Source organism: Tamandua tetradactyla, chromosome 4 (assembly GCF_023851605.1).
Source record: "Tamandua tetradactyla isolate mTamTet1 chromosome 4, mTamTet1.pri, whole genome shotgun sequence".
Lineage (NCBI taxonomy): Eukaryota > Metazoa > Chordata > Mammalia > Pilosa > Myrmecophagidae > Tamandua > Tamandua tetradactyla.
Genome location: NC_135330.1, coordinates 57,070,842 through 57,085,609, shown reverse-complemented (window position 1 = coordinate 57,085,609; position 14,768 = coordinate 57,070,842). Strand labels below are relative to the sequence as shown.

At 34.5% G+C, this 14,768-nt stretch overlaps 1 protein-coding gene and 1 pseudogene across 5 annotated transcripts in view; one reads left to right on the top strand and one right to left on the bottom strand.

The window, feature by feature from the left end:
• Positions 1-14,768, bottom strand: part of NR5A2 (nuclear receptor subfamily 5 group A member 2) — a 144,416-nt gene that overhangs the window by 27,184 nt on the left and 102,464 nt on the right. The window lies entirely within an intron of this gene.
• LOC143681906 (U6 spliceosomal RNA) lies at positions 6,459-6,555 on the top strand (annotated as a pseudogene).

Below are 14,768 nucleotides of genomic sequence, written 5' to 3'. Positions count from 1 at the left end.
ATATCTTCTAATTGCATGTGTTCTTCCAGTATATTAAGCAAGATCAAGGTAAATCTACACTTAGATATCTTATACTGAAAGTACATGATGTTAATGATAAAGAGAAAAATCTTAAAAGATAACCAGGAAAAAAGGCAAAAGACTTCCAGCAAACTTTGCAAGTGTTGAGAGAAGATATTGTCAACAAAAATTTTATATCCAGGTAAACTCTCATTCAAGATGAGGCCAAATTTAATTTTTATACATACACAGACTAGGAAGGTTGACCAGAAAACAGCTCAAACTCACCTCCTGAAAAGTAAAGATTGTAAATATACACTCTTAGACATTATCCCAGAGAAATGAAAATAGCTTTATTCATATTAGCCCCAAACAGAAAATGACCTAATTGTCCTCAATAGTTTAATAGTTAAACTGTGGTACAGTCATATCTGTGTTGGTTTGAAAATATTATATACCCCAGAAAAGCCATATCCTTTAATCCTCATTCAATATTGCTGGGTGAAATCTTTCTAATTGTTTCCATGGTGATGTGACCCACACCAATTGTGGGTGGTAACTTTTGATTAGATGGTTTCCATAGAGATGTGTTTTCATCCATTCAAGGTGGGGTTGCTTACTGGAGCCCTTTAAGAGGGAACCATTTTGGAAAAAGCTTTAGAGACACTAGAACCAACAGAGCCAACAGAATGGACAGAGCCCCAGGGAAGCTGTTGAAGAGCTTGGAAAGAAAGCAGATGTCACCATGTGTCCTTTCAGCTGAGAGAGAAACCCCAAATATCATCGGCCTTCTTGAACCAAGGTATCTCCCTGGATGCCTTAATTTAGACATTTTCACAGCTTTAAACTATAAACTTGCAACTTAATAAATTCCCCTTTATACAAGATGCACCACAATATATAAGATTCCACAAGGGTTCCATGCACTAGAGTAACTTTCCAGAAATCTACAACCTCCAGATGGGTCCCTGGTAAAAATAAGTCCTGAAACCTAGAAGCCATAGCCTCTCCAAAACATCAGATAGTTCCATCTCCCTATCCCATATTAGTGACAGACCCTTCCAATATAAGAAATTCAGAATCGCCATAGCCCAAACACCCCTAAAGAGAGGGATGGAAAGATCAAAGGTGATGGTGGAGTTATACAGAGAAGATAAGATTTAACAAATGACTATGAATGCCGGATCATTAAATTGATATCTCTTTTAGTTTCCAGTATTTTAGAGCAGCTAGAAGTAAAAACCTAAAATTGTGGAATTGAAACCCATGTCAAACTCTGAAATATGTTCTACAACTAATTGTGGTGCTGTGCTTGGAAATTTATAGCTTTTTTTTTTGTAAATATGCTATTCTTCACACAAAAAAGGAAAAAAGTTGATTGTGATGATAAAAAAAAAATTTAAGCCTTCTATATTCTGGGGCAGCTAGGAGGAAAAATCTGAGAGAATCTTATGGTAGCCCATGACAAACTCTGGGATTTGTCCTGTAACTACTTGTTGAAGAGTGCTTTGAAAACTATTGATTTTTTATTTCTTTGCTTTGTATATATGTTATATTAATTTTTATATATAATTTGTATATATGTTATATAGTACAATAAAAAAAGTTTAAAAAGAAAAAAAAGCTGCCCCAGTTCTGGTACACTGCATTCCAGCAGCTTAACAACGTAAGACAACCTCATTGAATAGTACACAGCCATTAAAAGGAATAAGCTACTAATACATGTAATGTGTGGAACTCAAGGGATTTTTGCTGAGTGAAAAAGCAGGTCTTGAAAGGTTACACATTGTGTAATTACACTTTTATGAACTTGAAATACCAAAACTGTAGAGATGGAGAACATACTAGTGGTTGTTAGGGGTTAAAATAATGAGAATGAAATATATTTAAGAGTTGTGAGTGATATTTCTAAATTCTGAGATACTGAGCTATCTGTATATAACCATTTGTATAAAAATAAAGCTATTTGTATAAAAAAGTGTATAATTATATTTGTACATAATCCTGAAACTTTGGGTTTTTATGTGACACCTGAAACTCAGAGAGCACAAAGCTGTGAAAATCAGCATAGCCCCATTCAGGAACTGTTAAAAAAAAAAGCTGAAAGACTGACCAGACTTCGTCCAGAAATATGAATGAAGTTGATCTGGATAGGACTAAGGTAAAACAGAATATTGGGTAAAGGATGATATAACCCATATTTTCTAACTTCAACCTCTGTGTAAGATCAAAGGGACAGATGTTTATTTGGTGCAAAATGTATATTCTGGGTAGTGCATTATCTAATTCAACTGGTATGGGGTCCATTTACTTGAACATGATAATTGCATGGAATCTTGAATAGGGTGTGAGATCTTGTTGGTTTGTACAGAATTGTGTGATGCCCCAATATATCCCAGAGTAATTTGGGCAGAGAATAGAAAAGTATTTGCAAAGCCCCCTTAGGGGGAGTGGGGAGAAAAGAGGAAATATTCAACTTACCCACTTGGGGAATTCCTGATATCCTATTTTCTTGCAAGCAGCGCAGACAGCAAATTCAATAGGTCAAGCTTTCATCTTAGGGCTTGGCCCTAAGAAGCTTATTCCTACAAAGGAGAAGCTAAGCCTACCTGATTATTATGCTAAGAGTCATCCCCAGAGAACCTCTTTTGTTGCTCAGATGTGTCCTTTCTCTCTAAGCCAATTTGACAGGTGAACTCACTGCCCTCCCCCCTACATGGGACATGACTCCCAGGTCATAAATCTCCCTGGAAATGTGGGACCTGACTCGCAGGGGTGAGCTGGGACCCAGCATCAAGGGATTGAGAAAGCTTTCTTGACCAAGAGGGAGAAAAGAGAAATGAGACAAAATAAAGTCTCAGTTGCTGAGAGATTTCAATCAGAGTCAAGAGGTTATCCTGGAGGTTATTCTTATGCACTGTATAAGAATCTCTTATTAGTTTATGATATATTAGAGAGGCTGGAAGGAAGTGCCAGAAACTATTGACTGTATTCCAGTAGCCTTGATTCTTGAAGAAGACTGTATAAATATATGGCTTTTACAATGTGATCATGTAATTGTGAAAACCTTGTGTCTGATGCTCCTTTTATCCAGGGTATGGACACATGAGCAAAAAAAAAAAAAAAAAAGAAAGAAGGTTAAAAACTAAATAACTAATAGGGAGGAGATAAGGGTTAATAATTGGGTAGATTGAAATATTAGTGGTCAAGAGAAGAAGGGGTAAGGGGCATGGGATGTATGAGTTCTTTTTTTTTTCTTCTTATTTCTTTTCCTAGAGTGATGCAAATGCTCTAAAAATGATCATGATAAAGAGTACACAACTATGTGATGATATTGTGAGCCATTAATTGTATAATATAGTTGGACTGTATGTGTGAATATTTATCAACAAAAATATTTTTAAAAAAGAATATGTGTGGGAGAGAACGTGTGGCTCTAAAGGGGCAGCATGAACGGGCCTTGTAGTGATATATCTTGACTATGGTGATGGTTGCACAAATCCACACAAATGATAAAATTGCTCTGAAACACACATATACACACACAAACACATAAGTGAGTGCATGCAAAAGTGATGAAACCTGAATAAACCATGGATTGTACAATGTCATTTTTCGGTTTTGAATTGGACCATAGTTACATCAGATGCTGCCACTGGGGAAATTGGATGAAGGGGACATGAGACCTCCATGTATATATATTTTTTATTGGCAACTTCCTGTGAATCTCTAAAGACTTTAAAGCAAAAAGCTAATAAAAACATTATAAAGAAAAACAAAAGTCTAGCCATATGCTACCCACAAAAACAAACATCTAAATCACTGAAACGCAAGACATTCCAACTAAATCAACTGAAAAGTTGAAATTAAGAGATGGAAAAACTATGCCAATATTAGCCAAAAAAAAGAAAAAATTAACTTTCTTCAAAGCAGATCTACTTTATGAGATAGGATTTTACAAATGAGTATGCCTGCTGAATCATTATATTAATATTTCTTTTAGTCTTCAGTGTCTTGGAGCAGCTATAAGGAAAAACCTGAAATTGTGGAATGTAACCCATATAAACTCTGAAATCTGTTCTATAAGTACTTGTTACAATGCACTTCAAAATTTATTGTTTTTTTTTGTGTGTGTATATGCTATGTTTCACAACAAAAAAAATGTTTAAAAAAAGAGCACTTGTATATAAAATCTCAGATCTTTCTCTTATCTTTTGGTTGGGCCTAGAAACGTCTTTCTTTTATAATTTTCCTAGTTTACATTTACCCCTTCCCAACTTCCTGAAAACTCACACATCCTTCAAGTTCTCACTCTCCTGTCACCTCTTTGGTAAACTGTCCCTGCTCTCTCTTTTAGCACTTTTCTCTGTGATGGCACTTTCTAGGTTTTATTATAATCTACCTCTTTAATTGTTGTTTTGGTGGACCAGGTTCAGAAAGCAGAATTCACTATGATTTTCAGTTCAAGTACACTGTCATCTTTATTTCCTTTGGTTTAAGACTGCTCCCTGGTTTTATTAACTCCCTTTTCTCTTATGAAGAATTTTGTACTGTTTGTGTGGATGCATTTTCAACTTATATAAATGCTATTGTGATATAGATCTTATGTTTCTTATTTTTTTTCCAACCAAACCGGTTTTTAAAGATCCAGTAATTTTTCTTTGTATATGTGTAGTCCATAGCTTCTAACCAGTGCAAGATACCCAACAGTGTGCATGCATCTTATTTTATCAATCCCCTCCTTCACAGTTTCACTTTCCCTGTAATACAAGAAATGCTTTCATGAACATCCTTGCACACATTCTTTATTTCCCTGCGTGAGAATTTCTCTAGGTTTTAAGTAACCAGGACCAGAATTCTTAGATTGGAAAGTAATGTTATATTTATTTTAAATAAGTCCTGATCACTCTCTAGAAAGGCTGTATGAGTTGCAGTCCCTATAGCTCTACACACCCATCAACTTTTGCATTATCAGGCTTCCTAACTTTGATAATCTAGTAGCAGCAGAGTGTTATTTCAATGCTGTTTAATTTTTAATTAATTTATTTATTAATTTCTAAATTAATTTTAAAAATTAAGAACAAAAACATTAACATATCATTCTGTTCTACATATATAATCAGTAATTCTCAATATCATCACATAGTTGCATATTCATCATTTCTTAGAACATTTGCATCAATTCAAAAAAAGAAATAAAACAATAACAGAAAAAAAAACTATACATACTATACCCCTAACCCCTCGGTTTCATTTATCACTAGTATTTCAAACTAAATTTATTTTAACATTTGTTCCCCCTATTATTTATTTTTATTCCATATGTTCTACTCGTCTGTTGACAAGGTAGATAAAAGGAGCATCAAACACAAGGTTTTCACAATCACACAGTCACATTGTGAAAGCTATATCATTATACAATCATCTTCAAGAAACATGGCTACTGGAACATCAATGCTGTTTAATTTTTCATATGTCTGATTACTGAAGGATTTGACCATCTCAGTGTAAATGTGAGCATGTTGTGTTTCCTCTACGTACTATTGCCTGTTCACATCCTTTGCCCAGTTTTCTACTGGGGTATTATGTTTTCACGTATTGTAACTATATTTCATTGTATATTGTTGATGCCAGTTCTCTGTAAAACTTTAGACATTGGAAATATTGTCTCTTAGTTGTCTGAATAGAAACATATATATATACATTTTTTTTTAGTGAAATAAAATTCTTTTTTTTTTCCCCATGGTGGAGGGAGTAGATCTACTTTAAAGTAGATTTTTTTTTAGGCAAATACATTTATAGGAAAAAAAGAGGGGCACTATAATAATAAAATAAATAATCCACCTTGAAGATAATAAATTTATTTAAAAAATGACATAAGGAAGATGTGCAAGTGGTTCAGTGGTTCGCCTTCCACGTCGGAGACCTGAGTTCGGTTCCCAGATCTTGCACACACACCCGCCCCACAAAAAAAAAAATGCCAATAAATAAATGCTCGATACCTAACAAATACAGACTATATATTTTTAGTTCAGATGCCAGATTTTAAAAAATTAACTGAATCCTACATTACAAAGGAGGTTGATACATTTCAAAGGATCAAAAACATGCATAACATAATGCAATCAACATAATTTTTTTTTTTAAAAAGTCAAAGCCCCCATTTGGAGATTTAAAAGCCCACTCCCAAATCAAGTATGCATTAAAAAACAAATCAGGGCGGGCCGCGGTGGCTCAGCGGGCAAAGTGCTTGCCTGCTATGCCGGAGGACCTCGGTTCGATTCCCGGCCCCAGCCCATGTAACAAAAATGGAGAAACAGAATACAATAAAACAAGAAAATGTTTAAAAATGTTTCCCTTTCTTCCTTCCTTCCTTCCTTCTATCCTTCCTTCCTTCTCTCTGTCTTTCCTTTAAAAAAAAAAAAACAAAAAAAAAAAAAAACAAAAACAAGTCATGTGCTTGCTTCAGCAGCTGAAGAACTGGAACAATACAGAGAAGATTAGCATGGCCCCTGTGCAAATGACATGCAAACTGGTGAAGCATTCTATATATTTTTCATCAATTGCAACAAATTTTCCACACAAATGCAAGTGTTGGTGTGGGGTGGTGTATAGGAATTCTGTAAACGTTTTTTAAAAATCACAATAGAGACTAAAAATATTTACAACTGAATCTAGGGCCACCACCTAGGATTGCTCAGGTTGTGTGCTACGCCACGACGGGGTGCCCCTGACATGTCCGCGATGTGACTGGCGCCCCCCTAGAGTCCTCTAGGGTGTGACGTCTATGGCCCTAGAACAGCCCTGCACATCACTGAAAGTATCCCCCAAATCAAAACTTCTGAAGTACACGGGATGATCCGAGATATGGCCTCAAGGGATTGAGAAAACCTTCTCCACAGAAAGGGGGAAGAGAGAAATGAGGCAAAATAAAGTGTTAGTGGCTGAGAGATTCCAAACAGAGTCGAGAGGTTATCCTGGAGGTTATTCTTACACATTATATAGATATCCCCTTTTTAGTTTATGGTGTGTTGGGAGGTTGGAGGGAACTGCCTGAAACTGTAGAGCTGTGTTCCAGTAGCCTTGTTTCTTGAAGATGATTGTATAATGACACAGCTTTTACAATGTGACTGTGTGATTGTGAAAACTTTTTACCCAGGTTATGGACAGATGAGTATAAAATATGGATAAAAAATAAACAAATAATAAAAGAAACAAAGGTTAAAATAGATTGAGTAGATTGAAATACCAGTGGTCAATGAGAGGGAGAGAGGTAAGGGGTATGGGATATATGAGTTTTTTCTTTTTCCTGTTTTATTTCTTTTGCTGGAGCAAATGCAAATGTTCAAAAAAATGATCATGGTGATGCATACACAACTATGTGATGATATTATAAGCCATTTATTGTACACCATGTATGGAATGTTGGTATGTTAAGAATGTTTGTATGTTAAGTTTTTTCAATAAATATATCAAAAAACAAAACAAAACAAAAAAACTTCTGAGGTACAGTCAAAGCTGTTCCAAGAGACAACTTTCTAACTAGATGCTTTCAGTAAAAAATTCAGTTTTACTGAAAATAAATTGATTTTTAATTATATATAATTAAAAATATATATAAATAAAATATTATATATTTTATATATTATAAAAATATATAAATAAAAATATAACTGAAAATAAATTAACAGAATATTCAACTCAAGAAGCTAGAATAGAACAATGAACTAGTAAAGTGAAGTAAAGTGAAGGATTTATTGAAATTGAAGGCAAGGAGAAAATAAAGGGTCAACAAAACCAACAGCTATTTTTTTTTTTTTTTTTTTTTTTTTTTAAAGAGGGAGGAAGGGAAGGAAAGACAGAGAGAGAAGGAAGGAAGGGAGGAAGAAAGGGAAACATCTTTAAACATTTTCTTGTTTTATTGTATTTTGTTTGTTTGTTTGTTTTTTACATGGGCTGGGGCCGGGAATCGAACCGAGGTCCTCCGGCATGGCAGGCAAGCACTTTGCCCGCTGAGCCACCGCGGCCCGCCCCAGCTATTTTTTTTTGATATGTCTAATAAAATGGACAAAACTGGAAGATTGATGAAGAAATTTAAAAAGGCAACAAAAATATTAAAAATGAAAATGAGACAAAACTAGCAGAAGAAAATAAAATCATAAATTAATATCACTTACAAGCATAATGTAAAATACTAGCAAAAAGAATTCAGTAGTGTATAAAAAAGTTCACCAAAACCATGTATGATTTATCCTAAAACCGCAAGGTCAGTTTGACTCTATGTTATACTCACTGTGGTGGTTAATTTGAGGTCTACATGGCTACACTTTGGTGCCTAGTTGTTTGGTCAAACACTAGTGCAGACGTCACTGTGAAGATAGTGATTAACAGCCACAATCAGTTGATTTTAAATAAAGGAGATTACCCTTGATAATATGAGTAGGCCTCATTCAATATAGTTAATAAACTGAGGTTTCCTGGAAAAGAAGATATTTCTGCCTCAAGACTACAGTGAACTCTTGCCTGAATTTCCAGACGGCCATTCTGTCCTACAGGTTTCAGACTTGCCAGCCCTCATACATGCACACGCACATACACACATACATATATACATGTCTTATTGGCTCTGTTTCCCAGGAGAACTCTGACTGCTATATGCACTAACAAATTGAAGAAAAACTACAGGAGCATCTCGATATATCTCAACTATATAGAAAAAGTATATGATAATAGCCAACATTCATTTATGATAAAAACTCTTAGCCAAGAGGGATAGAAAGGAGTTCCTGTAAGCGGATAAAGGTATCTATTCAAGACCTATAGCAATTATCATTCTAAACTATGAGACCTTAAAAGATTCCCATCAAAGATTGGAATAAGGCAAGAGTGCCCATGACCACAACTTCAAAGGAAAAATGTCTAAGTCAATAAAATAAGACAAGAAAAAGAAATCAGGAGGGCAGAGATAAATCTGTATTTACTTGCTGAGTATACTGTTGTCTATATAAAGAATCCAAGTAAATTACAGAAAAACCATCTCAAATAATAATAGAATCCAAGAAGTTTGCTAAACACGTTTCATATAAAAAAACCAATTTCATGGATAGCAACCCATTAAAAAGGAAATAGAAAAAAGTTGCATTCACAATAATTACAAACTACAAAATAACTAGAACAAAAGTACAAATGTTGTACAAAACTTTTGTTGAAAAAAATGACAAAAGACATCATTGTACACTTGACTAAAGGAGAGACACACCATGTTAAGAATTATATGAAAGATAATAATTCTTTGCAAATTAACATCTAAATATGATGTAATTTTATTCAAAATCCCACTGGGTTATTTATGAAAAACAGCGAGACAATTCTAAAACTTATATGGCAGAGCCAAAACCCAAGACAATTTTAATAGAAGGTGGAGGGACTGTGCTACTAGATATCAAGACTTTCTTATAAGAATAGCTAAAATCATGTGGAATTTTTTATTTGATTTAGTTAAATAAGAAAGTCAAGAGAGAGATCCACACATGTACAAATCTTGAGTACTTAAAAAGAGATGACATTAAAATGTTGGTAAATACTACTCAGTATATGATCTGAAAGCAGGAACATGAGCAGATATTTGCACACAATGTTCATAGCAGCATTATTCACAATTGCCAAAAGACGGAAACAATGCAAGTGTCCATCAACAGATTGGACAACAGATTATAAACAAAATGTGGTATACACATATGATGGACTATCAGTCAGCAGTAAGGAGAAATGAAGTCCTGAAGCACGTGATAACAATGATGAACCTTAAGCGCATTATGTTAAGTGAAATAAATCATACACCAAAGGACGAATACTGTATGATCTCACTAACATGAGCTAATTATAAGATGTAAACTCATAGACATAAAACTTAGAATATAAGCTACCAGGATATAGAATAAAGTTAAAGAATGGGAAGCAGCTGCTTAATTTGTGCAGAATGTTTAACTAGGTCAAACTTAAACGCTTGGAAATGGATATTGGTGAGAGTGGTATATTATTGCGAGAATAATTAACAGTACTGATTCGTGTGTGAATCTAGTAGAACGTGGAAGTTTAGAGTCACGTATGGCATCAGAAGGAAAGTTGGAGGTTAAAACATGGGAATATAATACAGTGAATCTTGTGGTGGACAATGACTGTGATTTAACTGTACAAAATTTCAAAAATTATTTCATGAACCAGAACAAATGTATGACACTATTACAAGGAATTAATAGTAGAGGGGTATGGGGGGAAAATATATCTATGGCAAACTATCAGCTGTAGTTAATATAGCATCTTTTTTGTTTTGTTTTTTTGGGGGGTGCATGGTTCGGGAATTGAACTCAGGTCTCCTGCATGAACATAGTATCTTCTTTCATCACCAATAACAAATGTACCACACCAATACTATAGGTGACAAGGGTTATGGGAGGATTTGGGTTTTCTTTTTTATTTTCACTTCTGGAGTAATGGAAAGGTTCTAAAATCGATCATGGTGATGTATGCACAACTATGTGATGACACTGTTGAGTCACTGATTACATACTTCAGATGGTTTGTATGGTATGTGAATATATCTCAATAAAACTGCATTAAGGAAAAAAAAACAATGGGAGAGACAAGCTTCAGTCAAAATAAGGGAAAAAATAAAAGCTAGATTAAATCACTCTATACTCAAAAATAAATTCTGGGTACAATTAAGTTCTAAAAAAAGCAAGGTTTTAATATACTTGGAAAATATATTGAAGGAGAATGTACTTTATGATCTTAAAGTAGAAAAAGATTTCTTAAAGAAAATACGAAAACCGAAAATCACATAGGAAAATAGTAATGAACGATCATTTCTCTGAAAGAAAATATATATAAATAAAGTGAAAAGAAAAGCCAAACCGGGAGAAAATATTTGTGATGAAGATAATCAGGAAGCGATTAGCACCCCATATATACTACAGATAGATGAGGCAGAAGATAGAAATGATACAGATAGGCCTAACAAGTTAATAAGGAAAGGGAAAAAGCATACAATATAATGGGCAAAGGATATAAATAGGTACTTCATAGAAACACATCAAAAGTCGATAAATTTCACTGGTGATCAGAAATACAAACTAAACAGAATACCAAATTACATTATGTGTTAATTATAATATAATTATATATATACATAGATACACATAATATAAAAGGGGAAATTTTACGTTGTATAAATGTCATACAATAAATTTTTTTTTAAACATGAAAAAATAAAAAAAATTTTAATTAAAAATAAATAAAAAAATATATATGGGTGCATGTGTGGTTCAGTGGTAGAGTGCTCACTTTCCATGCAGGAGACCCGAGTTTCGATTTCCAGACCATGCACCCCAATAAACAAAACAAAAAAGTTAAAAAACAAAACAGTGAACCTTAATGTTGCCTGACTGTAGATAGTAGTATAACTGCATTATTTTACCAGTTGTAACAAAGGTACCACACTATTGCAAAGTATTAATAATAGAGGGGTATAAGGGAACTCTATTTTTCATATGCTTGTTCTGTAAATGTACAACTTCTCTAATAAAAAATGTATATATATAGTGCTGATGGTGTGAATAAATGGGAACTCTCATTTACTGCCGCTGGAAATGTAATTTGGGAGAACATTTTGGAGAACAATTTGGTGGTTTCAACCATTTAAAATGATTGTCTAGTAATATACCCTATATTGTTGCTCAGGGAAAGATGTAGAAAATATTCCTTTAGCCTGGTGTGTAATAAAGAAATAGTGAAAAGACAAACTATCCATCAACTGGAGAGTGAATCAATAAATTGTAGGGTATATTATATAACGAAATAACATAGAGCAGTGAAAATGATGATCCAAATTCCGAATTTCTTAAGTATTCCAGAACTACATGAGTCAACACAGAAATCTAGAAAACATAACAGAGCCAAAAGAGCAATTTTTTTTTTAACCTCAAAGCCTTATTCCTTTATAAGAATAAGGCTCTGCAGTTACCACTTTGAGAGAGGAAGTCCCTTGAAGTTATAATTAGAAATGATACTGTTACATTATTTGTGGACCCCAATTCCTTTTTGTACGGGTAGCTCTGGAAAAATGCCAGCACATGTGGTTATCCAATTTGTACCACAATTTCTTGTTGGGAGCAATAACAATATTTTCTCTTTTATTTTAAAAGAAATTGCTGATAACGAAAACTATCCTGACTGATTATCAGGAACAAACTAAGGACTATACGGTGATCTTTTTTTCACATTTTATTTTGGCATTCTTAAAATATTTTTATATTCATGTGTTTATCTCCACGCTCGATTTTTCCACTCTGCTGAGCCCCTTGTGCTTGAAGCTAGGAATGGGAGGGAAGGGAGAATCTGCTAAGAATCTAGTCCAGAACTTCTGATAAGTTTATCAGATTCTGTTCACAATAAAGACAGAAAAAGGCTAGGGATTTGGATACCAAAGGCTTCTTCAGCTTAAAGAGAAAATCTGCATAAAATCAGCAGGCCAGCATGAAGAAAGGTTTATCCTATAATTTCATCAGCACTTCTGACTGGTGTTAAGTCCTGCAATGCTACTCCCAGAACTGGAAAGTATAAAGCAGCTCTGGCAAAAACCACGCTTGCTAGTCTTAATGTTGGTGAAGAAGGATTGCTAACAGTTAAGCAAGAGAGGATTGGGACTCCACCTTTGTGCTTTCAAGTAAGATCTAGAAGGATCAGCTTTCCTCCAGATTTCTGATTGAACGACTTAAAATGAGTCATAATCATAGATGAGCATTTACACAGTAATGCCTTATGGTGTATAAACTTAATTACTTAATCAGAAAAGCACCAATGAGTAATGGCGAAAATCTGGACTTGGGAGTCTGAAGTGTATGTAAACCACGGTTTGAATACTTCCCAGATAGGTGATTTTGTCTAGTTATTCGACTTCTTTGATTTCAGAGAAGCACACTAAACAGAGATGGCTAATGATACCTGTCTTCTAAGGCTTGCTGTGAGGATTAGAAAAAATACAAATAAAGTGCTCTGCTCCTCAAAGATGGACAATAAGAGAGAGCTATTCTAATCGAACATACTAAATAAGCAAGTTTTGCTTTTTAATAGGAACTATACTCCAGGCATGGTGCTCAGGGCTAGGAACACAGAAGGGAAACAGAGATGGCATTCTAGTTGCGCGATATACAAGACAATTACAAAATAATACGGTAATTGGAAATTTGCGTAAGAAGCAACAGAAACCCACAGGAGGGAGCATGTGTCTCTGAAGACTTCTCAGAGATGCTATCCTGAACCAAACCATGAAGCAAAACCTCATAGAAACATCCTAGCAGATCCTGGTGTTGACATCTTATAGTCAAGGAGGCTGAAGCACACAGTTCACTTAATTTCATTATTAAATGCAAATACTGCTGACAAAGCCAGTTTTTTTTGCTTCTGGGTTGTAGAATTTAGGATTTGTGACTCTAAAATCCATGTCTTTACACTATGAAAATACTTTAAAATATGTAAGGTAACTTTTAAACTTCATTCCCCATATTCCCATGCTACTTAGACCCTTGAATTTGAAGGTCGCAACATAAGGGAGAAGCTGCTAGCATTAGCGTTAATAAATAATTTTATTTCTAATTATTATTACTAATTGTTATTAATAGAGCATCAATTCTTTTGGATTATTTTAACATTAAAGAATAAACTTAATGTCTCTAAAAGGCTTCAGTTTTTAAATTCCAACAATTCCTGTGGAAGGAATGTTAGTCGGGATTTTAGTTCCAAAGGAAATAAAAGAGATTCTCTAAGTGAAATCTTCCATTTTATAGGTTTGAAGTCATAATTTCTATTTAACCGCTAGATTTAAAGACTAAGCCTGAAGGAAGCATTACATCTTTTTTAAGCAGCTGCGGTTGACTATGGAGGATTTACAATTCTAGAGAATTGGAGGAAAAAAGCTGAAGAACTTCCCGACTTAAGTGTTCTCCAGGGAGCAGGCGCCGCATGTCATCACGTAGGGCCTGTACCAACCTAGGAAGAGGATTTATCGACCATTATTTGACTTTGGTTTGATTTGGGGACTGGTGTAGATGAAATAAAGGAAAGTGAATTTTGTTTCCTCTGACATATTTCAAGATACAAAAGGTAATAATGGTGTCTTTTTCAGTTTTGTCAGGAAGATCGACGTTCTTTGTAGCCAGAGACTTGGTTAGTAGACAAAAAATTTTAAACTATGGCTTGGTGCTGAACTAATCTATCAGTTATCACTGACATCAGGGCGAGCTTTTCCATATAATCTGTACATCAATGATTTCATTCCGTAAGAGGTATGGGAGGACCTTCACTGATGATTTCTAATGAGGTAAATAGAGAAGTTGTAAATAATAATAATTTATTGGGTACTATGTGCCAGTCATTAAGTTCTTCAAATTAACTATTTAATCCTCACAACAATGCTTCAGATAGTTAGACTGTTTTACAGAAGGGGAAACTGAGATGATATAAATTGCCTATGGAAGTAGTAGAGAAAGAATGTGAATTTAAGCCTGAGGTCTTCACCACTGTGCCATACCACTTAGTAGTAGTAACGAGTCATGAACGATTGCCCTCTCTCTCTCTCTCCCTTCTTCCTTCATTTATTGTTTTTCCAGTCCTAAATCACAGGGCTTCCTTACCTGTATGGTACAGAGAGGTGAAAACAGATCTGGAGTCAGAGAACCTAGCCTTAAGCATGGACTCTCTCTGACTCCAGC